At 46.1% G+C, this 17,146-nt stretch overlaps 1 protein-coding gene across 5 annotated transcripts in view; it reads right to left on the bottom strand.

Moving 5' to 3' along the window:
- Nucleotides 1-17,146, bottom strand: part of FHL3 (four and a half LIM domains 3) — a 31,814-nt gene that overhangs the window by 13,120 nt on the left and 1,548 nt on the right. The gene's annotated exons all lie outside the window — the stretch shown is intronic.

The raw sequence follows: 17,146 nt of genomic DNA, 5'->3' as shown, positions 1-17,146 counted from the left end.
GCTGCAGGGCAGCAGCTGCAGACATGGCCAGGGTGACCATAATAGGAAGAAAGATGCTGGAGCCAAGTTTCAGGGAGCGTGACTGATCACAGGAGCTTCGGTGTGATCAGAGGAGCAGGAGTCACAGTCCAGGGAAACGGCTGCTCGTATCAGTTCTTAAGAAGGAGCAAGGCACAGGCGTGCAATTGCTTTCTGAACTCCTCCCTTCTCTTCTCAAGCACATTAGTCATCCCGTTTAAGAGAGAAGGATATGCTCCCATTCAATTATGGTAACAGTGATATCAAAAACATTGGAGCGCGCACTCAAAGCGAGTGCACACAATCTTCAGGCTTTCCTCGTTTGTGACAGCTAGCGGGCATAACACCAGCCCAGCAGCAGCACTTCCAGCACCACTGCGACGATGCTGCCAGCAGCTCACGCTGCATCCCCGACGTGGGAACACACACTATTCCCAGCTGCTCGCGGTGCCTCGGCCTCAACAGCCCTGGCAAAAATGTCATCGGCTAGTAGGTGCTTGACAAATCACATCATGAGAGTCTGCCAATGCCAAATCCACAAATTCCCTTAGTTTTCCTCTTTCAACTAGAAAATTGGGCAAGAATGAGGAATTTGTTGCTTGTGAGGGGCTGTACAGGTCTTTCAGACATATTGAGCAGACCGTACATTAACCATCATCCTACTGACAACAAACAGTAATGCAAGAACACAAAACAAACCCTAAAGACAGTCATCGACCATACAGAACAAATTAACGGGCAGCGGCTGGCCTCCAGGCCCCAAGTTTCACACCAGGTCTAGGCAGAGGCTAATTGGACAGTTGCTTAGAAGTAGTACAATTTGTCTGTGAGCCTTCTTTGCCCGTGTCATCATGAAGTGATGGACAAGAAAAGGTGGTGGGAAGGGATCATAACTGGATGAGGTTTCGTCAAGAAAGTCATGAAGAGAGTATACATAAATGTACATGAAACTTCAAATGGGTAGATAAGGTGCTTCATGTTACCTGCCTGTCGTAGCACTTGTTTCCCTGTTCTGTGTGCTACAGCCCCGTAACAGCAGCCATCATTGCGATTACAACCTCGCACGAGGTACAGGGCCCCTGCATGAAGTCAGTATTCTCCAGAAACAAACATAACGGGCAACGAAGCTGGGGCAGGGGCTGGAGCACAAGGCTGGGGAGGAGCGGCTGGGGGAGCTGGGGGGGCTCAGCCTGGAGAAGAGGAGGCTGAGGGGAGCCCTCATCGCTCTCTGCAACTGCCTGAAAGGAGGCTGGAGCCGGGGGGGGTCGGTCTCTTCTCCCCAGTAACAAGTGATGGGACAAGAGGGAACGGCCTCAAGCTGCGCCAGGGCAGGTTTAGGTTGGATATTAGGGAAAAATTCTTCCCTGAAAGGGCTGTCAGGCCCTGGCCCAGGCTGCCCAGGGCAGGGGCTGGGTCCCCATCCCTGGGGGTATTTAAAAGCCAGGGAGATGTGGTGCTTGGGGACATGGGTTAGCGGTGGCCTTGGCAGTGCTGGGTTAACGGTTGGTCTTGATGATCTTCAAGGTCTTTCCCAACCTCAACAATTCTATATGACCACGAAGATCAAACGGGAAAATGCATCCATGTCCCAAACTCAAAGGACAGAACTCTGTTGCACAGAGCCTAGGATGTCCTAAACCTTCCAAATGCAGAAACCCAACGAGATCTTTATAGTGCCCTGGCTATTACAGAAAGAAAAAGGGAGTCCCAAAGAATAAGTATGTTGTGAGAATTATAATCTAGCAATGGAAGTTTAATTTTGGACTAAATTATTTATGCCCATGGAACCCAGCAAAGTTGGCCCATAGCCATATATATTATACCTCGATTTTGCACATAAAGGCAATCAGGGGGCTGCTTCAAGCTTGCCTCTAACCAAGCATGCACATGAGCTTGTGGACAGGCTGCAGGGACAGACGCAGTCACAGCGTGCACGTTTTGTGCTCACATGCTGAAAAGCAAACCTGCGTAGTCTGAGCCCAATCCCTCACTAACCGTCTTCTCCAAAAAGCCTCACAGCTCTTTTGCTGATTAAGGCTCTGCTCAACTTCATTTTTTTTAATAAACAAAGCAACTTTGACTTACAGTAGCAGGAAAAGACATATAAACCAGACATGTTTTATTTAATGCATGCCTATTACTTAAAGGGCAAAGTGAATTTTTTCACCAAATTTGGTCAAAATATTCCCTTTTCTGATTTGATTCTTTGTCTCCCAAACATGAGCATTTGTAGCTGGTTTCTTGCATATAAGCAGATATACTGACTGAGAAAGGTAACCTGCGTTGTAGCCCTGGCAGTTTTGTGCCTTTTGGGGCTCTCCACCCACGTGCAAAATCAGCGGAGTGAAGAGCAAGCCGGGGAGGTGACGGGGAGACACTGCCATGACACTCGTGTGCCACACAAGCTCTTGCCCAGCAGCCTCTCTCCCCCCGTCCCGATCGCTAACCGTGGGCCTCCCCACCTGTGCTGGCTATTTGCACGAGAAGTACGGACAGCCTCCATCTAAAGGACTTTTTACAGCTGCTGGTGTCCCTTGCAAGCAAAGGCAATTACAGCTCTGTAGCCCGCAGCATGTGAGCAGCTTCTAAATCTGGGGAAGGACTGAATCCTGGCAAAGACGAATTGTCTCAGGTTACCATCCCGAGAACTGCTTGCCTGTGGTCCGAAACAAAATTAAGATCATTTGTTGCCTGGGAGATGCTGTATGTGCCAGCTGTAGCCCTCCTGAAAAAAAGGTAGTGCTCTGCAAGGACAGCAGAGCTGAGCCCTCCAGAGTACAAGAAAGCACAGAACCGGGATGGTCAAGAGAGGAAGATAACCTCCTCTTTTAGCCACTGCCTTGCCAACCTAGAAGTGAAATACATTTCCTCCTTCTGTGGCTGTAGATTTCTCTGCTAGGTGATCTGGTCCCCAGGTGTCATTTACTTTTACTATACAGAGCTGGTTAGCTTCAAAATCAGTCTCCTTGTTAAAACATTTCTCACTGGCACCTTTAAAAATTACTCTTAAGTACTGCACATTTTAAGTAATAGAAGCCATCGGTTATAATTGTCACATATTTTACATAAAATCTCTAAGAAATAACTCCTTGCAAGCACTAAAAAAAATTTGTAAGATGCAACATGCTTTCCAATTTCTGCCATGCTGTGCTGCCACACTTTGAGATAAAGAGTCTTCGGTGGTACCCATGAAAGGGAAAACTGGAGCCATATCCAAAAGAGTAGGTGGAAACAGCTACTTTAAGGGGCACAAATGCTCACAAAATTTATGAATGCCTTTATATCATGCAGCTGCACATTGAGTTGGATGTGTCCGTCTCTGAACGAGGGCTGCTGCTCACCACGCTGGCAGCACGTCAGTCTGGGCAACACGGAGCACTGCTGCTAGCAGGCAGCACGGTAAAGCTCGCGAGCTGACTGTGTTTAAAAACTCATGAACAGGGGAAAACTGCTCCTTTACAGAAAAAAAAAACCCAAACACATGAACAGAAAAGAAGTAACAATATTAGAGAGCCCCTGATCCAGGTCTGTGGCTCATTTACAGAACCTCATTCTCTCATTCAAATCTGAGCAAGGAAACCTGCACGAAACAGATTTGTCACAGATTAAAGAGGAACCAAAAGGTCAGAATTTTATCTAACAGATGCTCCTCTCATGAGGACTTCCAGGTAAGCACCAAGAAGCATTGATGTTTCAGCCCCTGAAGCAGCAGATATGAAGCAATGCCCCATTTCTTTCCTGCAGAGGAGATGCTCCACACTCATTCACCGAAGGAAGCAACAGCAACCTGCTCTCTGGCTAGACTGGAAGATTTTCCAAAGCTGTTTGCATGCTCTGGCAGTTCGAGGATCGTGGGCTTCACCGCAACAAGACACCACCAACGCCCTAATAACCCTCTGTTCTCCTAACTGACCCGAACAAAAATGCTCCATTTGCAAGCAATTTGTCCCAAATTGGCAACCCCCTGCAAACAAAACCTCAGACCCGTTCTCTGTTACCTTGCATTGCCGAATGGGATGGACCAGCGTAAAACCCAGCAGTCCGAACGGCAGCAGCGCGGCAAGAAGCAGCGCAAGGGTGGCTCTCGCAGTGACTCACGCCGCAGACAGTCAGAGCAGGTGCGACCAGCAAGACTCGCGCTAGTAAATCATCACTTCACTAGCAAAACGCTCGAGTGCTTGCCCAGAAACAAAAGCAGTCCCATCATAAACCAGAGGGTGACATCAGCACAGGGATTGCATTTCCTACAGAGGTTTAAATGTCATTACTTGTGACTGGAAATTGGACACTTACAATTCAAGTTACTCCAAATTTTCATAAGAGACATAAGAATTCCACCTTTGTGTAGATATATTTCACTTCCAAACTCTTTCTATTTCTCAATGTCACGATGACAGAAAAAAACCCAAACAAACCAAACCGATAACAAGCAAAACTCCTAACAGAAAGTGAAAAGCTAGTGAGCATCATTATTAGCCTGACTTACCCAGTCAGCTGCTAATGAGGCGAGCAGCAGAAGTGGAAAGGGTCAGGGTTATTCAAACAGCACGATCTACTCGGGGCCCAGTTATTCAAAATCCCTGGATTGCCCTCTTCCACTCTTATTCAAAGTTCTGCTCTGCATCTTCTTCTAAAATTAAAACTCAAAGCTATCAAGGATCTGAAAGCACTTATTTCATCATTCCTTAGTTGAGTCACTGTTTCACGGAGCATGAAGCACGATACAGCCTGCGCGCATTCTCCAACACCTTCACCAACCTGAAATGCATTTGTGATTTCCCACACAGAGCTCTTCAGGCTCTCCAAAAGCAACACATCCAAGACTCCTATACAGGCGCAATGGGCCACATTTAATCTGCCTGTGAGTTACACGATGTTTGCATAGGGTTGAGAAATACTAGAAATAAAACTTCTCTTGGCTGAGTTACATGCAACACACTGTGTACTTTTTGCTATTAATGACTTTAGTAAGTACCACTATTACTCCACATGTTCCAGAACCCTCTGAGTTAGGCTTTGCAGCCACTTTCTTGATATGAAGTCTTCGCCGAGTTAAAGGCAGCCACTGAAATGTCTCAAAATTTAAACGCTGACTTTTCTATTTGAAAATTTCCATGTGCTGAGAAAAGAGGCAGATGAGAATAACTAATCCACATTTAGGGACACAAACTAAAGATTAGTTTCTTTACTTGGAAAGCAGTTTAGCTCCCTGAGTCCCTACTGCAAATAACACAAATATAGATGATGATCCAGTGCAAGACCATAAATGCAAGAGCGCTCAGTTTCCACAGATCTGACAGCCCGTACCTCTCATAGGACTGTTGCTTCCTCAATTCCCTAACAGCTGTCACCAGCAAAAACATTATTTACCCCTATAACACCTGCAGGGCAGGGAGTTATTTTATCTCCCTCCTAGGATTTGCACCTCGGAGGGTTTTGGCACAAGACAAGCCTGGTAGAACTAAAAATGGAACCAAGATCCGAGTCCCTGTCCATCTTTCTTCTCCTTCTGAGATGCAGCACGTATCACCATCAGCCTGGAACTGCGACACCCACTAACGCATGTTATAGACCTACGTCCAAATAGATTGCACAAACTGAACTCCTTGTGAGAAACGGGAAAAACGAAGGAAGAGGAGGAAGAGAAGGACACGATCTTTAAGGCCCCTTCCAACCCAAACCATTCCATGACAGACAGACGCAGTCCTCTGCAGTTACAAAGTACAGTTAATCCAGACTCCAGATCTTTCGACCAAGTAACCCCATGCCTTTGCTAGTCGCTCCTACTATTTAAACTTTGGGCTTTAGAAGTGAGCACGCTGAGCTGGAAGAAGGCACCGGAGTAGCGCAGCACCAGGAGTTGCGCACCAGTTCAAACTGTGTTAGTTCTTAAGAAGAGAAAAAGCCACGTCTTCCTTAAATGAGGGTAATGGAATTCCAAGGTGAGGTCAAAAGCCTGGCAAAAGTCAGCAGTTTAGGCTAACACGTGGGTTCCTGATGCTGACACAAGTAGTCCTTGCACTCAGAGACAGTTCAGGATCCACTTTTTTTGCTGCTGTTCTTTCCTCACCATCTTCACATCCTAAGCAGTGTCTAGGAGCACTGCCATCAGATGTGGACCTCGGAGAGGAATTTTTGTCTTCAACCATGCTGAAGTTAGGCCTTTCAGATCGACGTTTTATATTATTATTCCATCTCTTTTGTTTCATTAGAAGAGCCTTAAAAAACATTTTTCACCAGCAGTACCGAGTTAGTATACACGCTGTTTTAGCGGCAAACGGCACAATCTGCAGCCACACAGATCCGAACTACGACAGAAATTACCTAACCTCTGATACGCTCACAGGAGGGAAATCCTGTGGGCTTGGATCATCCAAGAAATAAGGTTGCTGTACGGTTACAGGAGCAACATGTGTCCGGAATGGGCTTTAAACTGGTAAGATACAGTCTGAAAATCAACTGCTAATTGTTTTTACAATTTGCATTTTATATGAAAAAAACCTCCCAAAGACCTCAGGAGGCAGAGCTCAGCCTGGAAAGGATTTTTATGGTTACACTGTAAACCCACAGAAAGCAGGGATCTAGAACGGAAACAGTTCATTACAGCTAAAATACCGATCCTGGGTTCCGCCTGAAACAGCTGGGATTATTTCTCCAGTTAAGCAAATTCCTGTTACTGAAACCCACTCTGATATTTAAAGAAATTTGGAGAAGATGCTGAGTAGTCACTCTTCTTCCCAGATAACAACATCGGAACAGTATTAACTGATGAATTTCTAAGTGAACACTTGACATTTGGATAAACAAATTCAAAATATCGAGGTCATATTTACATTCCGGTGTAATAATTTAATATCTTGTGGTTCCAGTATTCTAGGTTTTTCTATGCACCAAAATATTTAGTCATGTAAAAAACATCTGTAGCAGCTGGAAGACATTCATTTGGCCCACTAAGATTCATTAGTTTAAAAATACATAATTAAAGTGTTCGCTTTATTTCCAAAAAGCTAACACTGCTGCTTTCAGCTCTATTGGGGTGCTTGGTGAGTAACGCTTACGCAATGCTCTGAGCAGGAGGTATCAGATGCCACAGTTTCACAAATGCATACAAATATCTGTTAACTAAAACAAGCCTTGTATTTAGGTTAATGCTCTTCTGTACTGAGTAACTGAAGTCATTGTTCACAGCAATATGAAAACCAGCTTGCGAACAGTTCAATCCCTATTTTTATTCTTTCTCCCATGCTCCCAAACGCCCAGTGCTGAAATCTACTTTTAAAAATTACGAACGAAAAAGAAATTTCTCGTCAGAACTGAGAGTCAGATACCTGTGTTAAAGAATTACAAAACATAAATCTCCATGTATGCCTTTTTGCTCCAAGAAGTTCCTGCGTAATATTAAACACAGCTTTTTAAAAATCAAGTAAACAAGATTGTAAAAGACTGTAAAAAAAAGAGTTGAATTTGGCTTAGTATCCACAGGGATCACTTTTCTGGCCAACAGTTTGCAAAGGGTTATTTATCGGCTAGCCATTTTTCTTTTGCTGGAAGATGCTGAGGTTTTAGCAAAGTTTCTGCAGAGTATGCAACAGTATTCAGCATTTGCTCAGCTAATGAGTTAAATCATTGCAGCTCTCCGATGACTTGAAGATTATGGGTGTAGGAAAAGGGAATGCTCGAGAGGGGAACTTTCAGCAGTCACCACCAAACTGCGGTTAAAACAGACACCAATGACTCTATTCAGCTCCCAAACCTCAGACAGTTTCCATTTTCTCAATAACAAAGCATTTTTGTGGAATGAGGTAACAGCCTCCATCTGCCAGGTCTAACTCTCTGCTAAGATTTCTCAAGAGCGTGGCTGAAGGAGGGCTGGCCAGCTGAGCCGGAGATGGCTGCAAAAGGCAGGAGCCTGGGAAACAAAGGGACAAAGCTGCAACGGGACAGACGTGGAGAGGAGCCTCTTTGGGACCATCACAAAAATTCTCCTGGGCGTTTGTATCAAAAGGAGCCTCAAGTGAGCTCCGACCAGTGCACAGCTGGAGAGTGCAAAAGGCCAAGAAAAGGGACAGGCAGGAGGGAGCAGAAGACAAACGGGCGCCACAGGTTCAGCGTTCAGCAATCCATCATAAAAGTGTCACGAGTAGAGAGCAGTGCGATTCAGAAGTGAACGCAGGTCTGGGAGCGCACGGTGCGAGATGCGCAGTGCAAAGGGGAACGGAGACCCCCCGCTCCCCAGAGGACAGCACAGTCATGGGACCGGCCGCTCGAGCTGGGATATACCCTTCCACACCTGAAATGCTGCGTGGCTGAGCCAGGGCAGTTACAGCCTCGGAAGAGAGGCTGGGAGGGGTTTTGGTCTTGTTCTTGCCTTGTTTTTGTATTTGGCAGCCTGTATCTTGGCCTCTCAATTCCAGGGATGCTGAGCACCTATCCATTCTTTTGCTTTCAGGCAAAGTCAGCTCAGCTCCTCTGAAAAGCAGACCATTTATTTAGGTTCAGATGAAGATTCTGCCTCCTGTCGGGACCCCCACACCCGACTCTCGCCTCCCTCTGTAAGCAGCCACTTGTTAAGTCAGCTCCCTTGCAATTCTGAGACTCCCAGGTCCAGGTTCAACACATCTCAGCTGCCTGCCCTGCCAAAGGATGAGCCAAAGCGAACACCACAACCCCCGGCTCACTCATGCAAATAAAGGTAAAAACCTCGGAACAGCACGGAGAGATGAGGCCAGCTGGAAAGAGCTTGGAGGAAAAGGTGGCTACACAGCGTATAACATCAGGAAAGGATCTTCACGGTGTATGAGACTCCTCTGATCTATTTTTTGTCCCTGCATATATAAATCTTTAAAAAGCAAAGCAGGAAATTCTCCGGGACACTGCAGCAGCTGGTGCAAATGGATGACCTGCGACTCGGGCAGGTCAGAACATACAGGCTCCAGCCTAGCTACTACTTTGGTAAACAGTGCTGCCAAGAGCAGTTATTCACACCATTTGGAGCCCTCATTCTGCCTGTGCGGCAGAAGACGTTTGAATATAAATTTTAAGAATCACGATTCAGAGGGATTAGAAAACATTTCTAGAAAATCCATTCCGATTGCATTATTTTAGTCTGGTGCATCAGGTTTTGTAGTTACAATGACAACAACAAAGATTCCCAAGCAGAAACTGCCCCCAAGCCATTTTGCACAAATTTAATTGAAATTTGCAACCTCCAGATCTACGATACTACTGCAGTACAAAGGAGAAATCAATGAGGATAGAAATGTAAGTGTGGATAGTCCCATTTAACATTCACCAGAGCATCAGCTTTACGCACTTCTGCTATTCTGCCGCAAAACTTGGTAGCTAAAGACTCGACAAAAGCAAATACATTTAACCCTGGTGCTATTTAGTCCTAGGGAGATGCTGAAATCTGCGCACTCATATATAGTCATAAGCACGAACCAGCATCAAACTCATAAAAACGCATGGAGCAACTGGAACTCGACTCACCTGCAACCCAAATTGAGCAATGTGCTACTCAGGAGAGAAATTTCACTTCCAAAAGATGCCACGATCACCAATCGTTATTTCTGCAGGTCAGACGCAGCCTCCCAGACCCGCGCGGATGCAAACCAAGGAGGAGCTTTTTAATATCAGAAGACACGGGGTATACTCCCACCACTGCTATTTTCCTGAATGGCCTTGTACAACTTCCTTCCCACCTCTACATCTAGTTCTCCCATCTAAAGCAAAAGCAATTTTTCAGTCGGTTTTCTGAAGGCCTTTGCGTTCCTGTAGCACTTTCTCCTAAAGTTTTGAAAACGTTAACATTGACCTCCTCACTCTCGAGTTTGATACCACATATGCAGCTGGGTATACCTGGAGAACGCAGCTGGCAAGTGCCATACCTTCTTTCCCAGCCAGGACAAAACATTTCCCAAGCCAGTTTTCTTCCTACGAAGAACGCTGCTGTCAAATCTCAAAAATCCACGCTGCTAATACTAGCCTCAGTGCAAGGTCAGCCAAAGAGGACTTCCATCAGAGATGAGCTCTGCGAGAGAAGGCTCCCTGGAGATTATAAGAATAGTACAGTCAAGCCCAGATGGCAACAACGTGCAGAGCACGTTTCCAGCAAACACAGTGACTGGGCAGAGGACGACAAACTAAAGTCCACCCCGATTTCTGCCATCTGCTAGCTAAGCACTGAAGTCTAGGCTGAGGCCTTTGGGAAAGGTCAGGGTAGTCTTACAGGCTCTCCAGATACTGCTTTTGTTCTCACTATCTGCTCTCAATTCCTTCGTTAAAAGATACTAATCTCTCTGTAAGGCAGTTATTTAGAGCCAAGAGTTTAGATATTATTGCAAAACATATGCTTAAAAGAGACTGGAAATGATGTTGGCAGTGTTACAGAGGGGAGCAAAATGCAGCTTTGGGTCAAAACAAAAACAAAAAAAAAAATCTAAGCTTGTAAGCAATTCCCATGTGATAGTTTAGGAGAGCCAGCAAAAGCTTCTTCTAGAAAGAAAACAATACTGTGAGAACGAAGCTAACAAGAGCTGGCTCTTGGAAAAATAAAACGGCCAGTAATGAGCCAGAGGATTGCCAGCAGCACATATCCAAGAGAATCTTTCTGGGAAACCGACCCAAGTCATTACGCTGGAAAGCCCTGAGGGACTGGAGACCTTGAGGCTAAAAGCGGGCAAATTGCTTCATCAGTTAAGGTTGGTCCCAGTGTTTTCTACTGCGTAAGAATAATTTGTTTTAGCCTACAGGTCTCTACAGAGCAACGGGTAAATTCAGGCTGCTTCCTCTGGGAAGGGAAACGGAGTGCTCGGCAAAGCCCTGCCCAACGGGACGGTTTTAGAAGGTTTCCCACCACCGCTGACATCCCTTCAGCCCAAGACCCGGCCCAGCGTGCTCAGGCTGTTGGCTTCGCTTTGCTTTACTCCCTGCGCACCCCTAGTGCTCCCCGGTGCCGCCGCCGCCGCGGCCCTGCCGGTTACCTGGTGGGAAAATCGGCCGAGCTATTTCGGCCAGCACTGCACCAGCGAGCAGCTGCCACAAAAACGTGATGACTGTGCCTCCACAAAAGCATCTTCTGGAGACTCATTCACCCCAAATGGATGCAGTTACAGCAATTGTTCTGATGTACCTTGTTTTCTGGAGGGGTAAGGAGGAGACCTTGCTCTGTCTCTCTGTTTCAGAGAGATTAGTTAATACACCAGGAAATAGGTGCACTGATGCAGGGCGATAAAGGCAAGGCTTTTGTTTGCAGCCTTCTCTTTCATTTCCAGTCCAGATACTCGTAGTTACAGGAGCGTACCGAGAGCACAGAAGACAACGAATGTGATCTCTAACTGTGCTTCTGTGCTGGCAGAGAAAAATCCTGCATTGGCAGGGGATGTCACGGTGCCGTCTAATAACTTTCCTCCTCTTGCAACTCCTTTTCTGATTCACATTGCCATCTTCCTTGCAACTGACCTAAATAACATGTTCAGGCAGCACTGGAAGTATTTCCGCCTCGTACTTCAATAGCGGCAAGATCTCCGCATCTGGAAAGGGTATTTCTCAGGAACGTCACACCACAGGTGGCTTAGGAGCTTCTTTCCCGAGAAAGGAAGAGAAGCACCCTGTCTTGTCTCATCTCATCAGAAAGACTTCCCGGCTGCAGGAGAACAAAGGGTGCCCAGGAGCAGAGAAAACACATGCTACGGCTGTGCCCAAGCCCCAGCTAATCTGAACAATGTGGGCAGAGTATTCAGTTACCTCATTTCCAGGTGTGCTGTCAGCATGAGCCATGACTGGCTTGGGATGAAAGAGGAAAAACTGCTCCTAGATCTGGACTTGTCTGCAGCGTTTATGGTAATTATTGCCCAGCAGCCTTTAGTCCTTTAATGTCATATCACACTCTCAGCCCTGAGTTTCTCTATAACCTTTTGATCACCGCTGGCCATTCCACTACAGAAGAGGCCGGAAGACAGAGTGCAATCCCACCAGAGCCAAGGGCACGCCATCCCAGGCCGCAGGAAGAGGAAAGCGAAGAAAGCCACCGCAAAAGGACTTCAGCAAGTCAGCCATCCTCAGACACGCGGTGATTACGTATGCTAGCAACATACAAGCACTTAAACCAGTTGAATATTCAAACAATTGTAGTACCTCTCCCGATATTCACTTCGGCACCTTTTATAACATAGCGTAACACAGTATTCAACAGCACTGCGCCACGGGAATACAGGGACAATCCAACCTCTATCACTCCGCAGTGCCTTCACACACGGAAAGATTTTTGATCCTCTCCCAGTCTAATTCTCTCCTTTATCACAAGTTTAGGCACTCCTGATAGCCATGTAGATATCTCGCCTCCTTACAACCCCCCGCAGACTACTGATTTCAATGTTATCTTACAGCAACGGCCTTCACAGGCTGTGCACTGAGTAAATGAAAAAGTAAAAAGTCAATTGAAAAGGCATTTATTGCCAACAAGGAAATGGACTGCGGGGAAATACAGGAAAGCGTTCCAAAGCTGCATGGGCTGCCACCGCGCTTCCAGCGCTCGAGCAAGGAAGCGCTAGCCTGGGGTTTGCGCACTGTAACTTGCAAGGCAGGTACTGGATCCTCTGCAGCCTAAGAGATCGCTTTTGTATTCAAAGGATACACATAAATACGGTTCCCCTATTGCAATAGAAAGGAAGTTAGACTTGATCTGTACCACCTCTTTTTCAGGTAATTGAACTTCAAAACTAAAGCAAAAAAGATGCAAGCAAAACTCAGATGTCTTTGTGCTACAGCGTGCCTGTTTAGTCCGTAACAGCTAGTCCGTATCTGCTATCTCTATATTTTTTATTAGCTCATATTTACTTTGGCTGCACATCCAAGCAGCCATTTAAACAGGGTGAGAGAGGAAAATCTTGGACTCTCAACAATGGCCAAGCAGTTTAATCTGCCACTGGGGACAATGACTTGACTCCTATTGGCGTTTCGCGCTGGCAGGGTCAAGTGTAACATGTGCTGAAGGAAGCACTAGGGAAGCAGATCCGCGGCCGTTCCAACAACACTGAGCATTTCCTTGAGTTATTCAGAGGTCCCTTTCCCCCTCGTGTGTAGAGAAAACAGCTCCAGCTGTCCAGTCACCTGCACTGGCTTCTCCACTTACTGGATTTATGACATTGGAGGCCGCTAACAGCTCCAGGTTAGATACAGCACATTCCTCTGGTTTATAGCTCAGACGTTCAAAACTAAGTTAGGAAGCAGTTAAGACTATGTCCTTGGCATCGGCCACCAGGTTGGTGCTGGAAGAGAATTTATATTCCTGAACAGAACTGGCACTGGGCAGGTTGGGCATAAACATCAACAAACTTTTGTCCAGCGATGGCACCAATCAGGGTCTAGAGTTAATATTTATCCATGGTGCTGATTTAAGAATTTATTTTTTTTTTTTGTATTTGAGACGTTCAAAATACTTTATATAAAAAGAACTCTGCAACTTGCAAGCCTGGGACAATCTACAGTAATACATTCAGAGCCAAGTAAAAAAATGATATGAGATAATGGTAACAGTCAGATGACCACAGGCCAAATAAAGCTAAAGTGAGACTGCACTAAGAACATAAATTTCAGGATTTTTATTCCATTGCTATTTGGATTCTCTGCTAACACATTTCTAAATAACTCTTGATTAACTATTAGCTTAGCCCTAGCGGACATGTCTTTCTGATTCCTCCCAGAGTAATATTATCCTCTCAGTGGGCTCCTGTCGAGTAAGGGCAGAATCGTTTGCTAAAACCATTCTCCATTTAGCAAATACCAACAGACACAAAGTGAGTCACTCAGCAGAGGCACTTCTGCTAGGATGAAATACAGGAAGGTGGAAGCCATGTGGCATTCTTCAGTTTCCCCTTTCCTTTCACAATCAGACCCTTGATATTTTCTTCAACAGGAAAACTGACGCTCCCCCTCCCTGTAAACTGCTGACAATTGTATTTTACACCTGGCAAAACCAGTGCAAAACGGAAGGAAGAGAAGAAACAAAGACCAAGGACTTTTCTCAGCAACTACATCTCCACAGAACGGAGCGTTTTTCTTTCCAGCTGTAGCCAAAGACTACTTTAATGGACCAAGCCTAGTAACTACATACCGGCCTTCGTGGGAAATGCCACCTCCTCTCTGTCGAGCGACTGCAGAGGGAGGACGCTGCAGCAGCCTCACAGAGGACGGTCAGGGCTGTCAAGCCTGGCTGTGGTACCCAGGTCCCACTGAAACCACCAGAGCACGGGCAGCTGAACCTCTCCACTTGCAAACTCTCAGCCCTCACACTTGAACGTCCTATCCTTCAGAAGCGATCCTAAACTCTCAGTAGTAATCTGAAGATTAAATAATACTGGTAAAGTTTCTCTGCCCCCTAACAACTGGTCTTTTCCTAGATGCAGCTGGTGTGTATTGCTATAGCTGTCCTTTTTCTTTCCTTTTTCTCTCTTTTTTTTTTTTTTTTAAACAGAGTAAAACGTTTAGATTTATTTTCAATGACATCACCAGGCAAAACATTGTCAAATTCTCTCTGAATTTTTCCAGTTTGGCCATCGAAATGATCCCTATTTCAGCAGAAATAGTCCAAGCCCCCCAGGGAATGAGGTACAGCAGCTTGCACTCTGGAGTCGAATGCTGAGCAAAACTGCTCGTGTCATTCGCACCACCTTCTTGCCAGGCCAAGCTGGGTGCTCCGTGGTGGGCACGGGCAACCCAGGAACAGGGGATGTCGACCAGGGATACTGAATAATGAACACCAGAGGAAAATTAGTTTCCTTACTTGAGCAATTACAAGCAGTTATGAAGCTGTTCGTCTAGTTAAGAAGTTTGGCTTTTATTCAGACCAGCCAGCCAGTCAGTCCCCAGTTTTCCGTAAACACCTTCTTTGGCTATGGAAACGTTCTCACAGGGAAGGTGAGGCAGAGGAAGAAGGTTTACACTCATGTCTCACTCACGAGGCTACTGATGCAATTAGGGCTCTTCAAGCACAACCTCATGCCAGCTAAGGACAGTGAAAAGCCCACAGACATGAACGAGGACCCCAGCGGGCCACCATGAATATCTTGTGTATCAGTGCTGTAATTACCATGAAAGTCCTTTTCCAGGGAGAGGGAGTGGGAATCACTTGAGCACTAAGAGCAACCAATTTATTCCATTCTCCTGCTGGCATTTCAAAAAACAGCGGGCCATGTAACAGCATTAGGAACACAGTAGAAAGCATCTTATCTTGTAGAGCAAGCGAGTCCTGGCTGTGAACAGAACCAAGCGCTTTCAAAGTCGATGCACTGGGAATTTCAGTAACCTGCCCGCAGAGAAGTTTTCCCTGGCTCCGTCAGTTAAGGGTTCACCTCCATCTTAAAGCTGCTAGGTCCAAAAGCCAAAAGAACGTCACTGACCTCATACCCCTCAGAAATCTATTGACCAGTGAAGACTGCCCATAGCCACACAAGGCTCTACAGAAAGAAAAAAAAAAAAGCATGTGGGATCAGGGCAACCACAATGACACGGGCCAGGAAAGAGCCTCCTGCCTTTCCTCCCCACGATGATCTCGGAGAGCTGAGCCACCCAGCTGCCAGCTGTGTCCTCGGACAGCATGGCTGTTTCAGAGTCCGCTTGAAACGAACTGCAGTGTAAACAGGAAGCGGAGCTGACAGCAGCCGTGCTGCAGATGGCTGCAAATCCTGCAGAGGGAACGGCAGGGACCTACCGTCCTCCCAAAGACCAAGGAACCAGCCTGATATTCAGCACCCGAGTCACCGCTCAGCTCTTCGGGTGCTATTCTGCAGGCAGGGGAGATGCACAGATTTTCCACCCAGAGGCACCTCAAAAACATCCAACACGGAGAGACAGTGGTGCTCCAGAAGCTGAGACCACGGAACTGTTCACAGGGCTTCTTGCTAGGGAATTCTGGATATTTCCAAACACCACCCTGCCTTCGGTGTGTCCCTGCCACTCCCTGTGTACAGGTTGAAGGAGTTCTTATTCCAAAACATACTTCTTGCTGTAGAGCATCCACTATAATTAGTGCCCACAACTAACTATATTGCCTATATTTTTGTCTCCTATGCTATGCCACCAGCCTTAAAAGTCTACAAAATTACAGACCTAGCAGGCTAAGAATGAAACTAATGCTCGCAACTCGGTGCCTCTAAGGAAGCAGCCAGCAAGAGCAGGAGGCAACCATACAGTCTCCATCCTAGGAAAAGGAAAGAAAACGGCACAAGAATAAGACAGAGAAACGTCAGGCTTCCCCTTTCCTCCTGTCCTGCTGATGGCCTGCCTGTCGGGAAGTTATACCATGTTTTGACAAAGCAAATTAGGGAAATAAGGCAGCTTCAACACCTTTGTGAACACCAGAAAAACATGACTGATGCCAAAGGCAGCTATTTAAATATGAGAGACTCCTAAGGAAATATCCAAGAAAATGCTTCTCAAATATTAACAAGAAAGGAGTATTTGACAACCACACATTCAGAGCAGCTAGAAGAGCCGCAGATTTCTAATGCTTGGTAGAGGAGTCAGAAAAGCAGAAGAACTCTCCCCGCACTCTTCCCTCGCTGTGCACTGGTGGCCCGTGCTGCCACCAGGACGCTGCGTCCATCAGACCTTCGGCCTGGTCGAGGGCAGCCTTCCCCGTGCTCCTAGAATAGGTTTTCCCCTTTGGAAAGATGGCTTTACGATTTTCAAAACTGGGAAACAGTGAACGTGTTCAATTCAATTCTAAGTATAGAGACCTCAGGATCAAAGCCTGCACGGTGAAGATAAGTAACCACCATCGCATGCCATCCATTTGAGCTTTGAGTCAGCGCAGAGTAATTCCTGCTAACGTGCTTCACCCCGGCTAACTATGAAGTATATCCAACGTTTCCATGAATTCTCATGAAAGAGTCAAAGTGATTAATGTAACCACAAGTACAAAACACCAACAAAACTGGAAACCAAAAAAGAAAACATTACCTGTAAGAAAACATAACAATCTGAAACAAAACTGTGGCCAGGAAAAAAACATTTTGAAAAGATGCTGGTTTTTTAATAGCAAGGTTCAAACGGTGACTTTTGACTCTTTGTTTAACACACACACACACACACACACAAAAAGCAAGGCTTTGAGGAGTCTTTCCCTGGA

This window comes from Nipponia nippon, unplaced genomic scaffold, assembly GCF_047370975.1.
Source record: "Nipponia nippon isolate SJK-2023a ecotype South Korea unplaced genomic scaffold, ASM4737097v1 scaffold_23, whole genome shotgun sequence".
Classification (NCBI taxonomy): domain Eukaryota; kingdom Metazoa; phylum Chordata; class Aves; order Pelecaniformes; family Threskiornithidae; genus Nipponia; species Nipponia nippon.
This window is presented reverse-complemented; position numbering and strand designations above follow the sequence as displayed.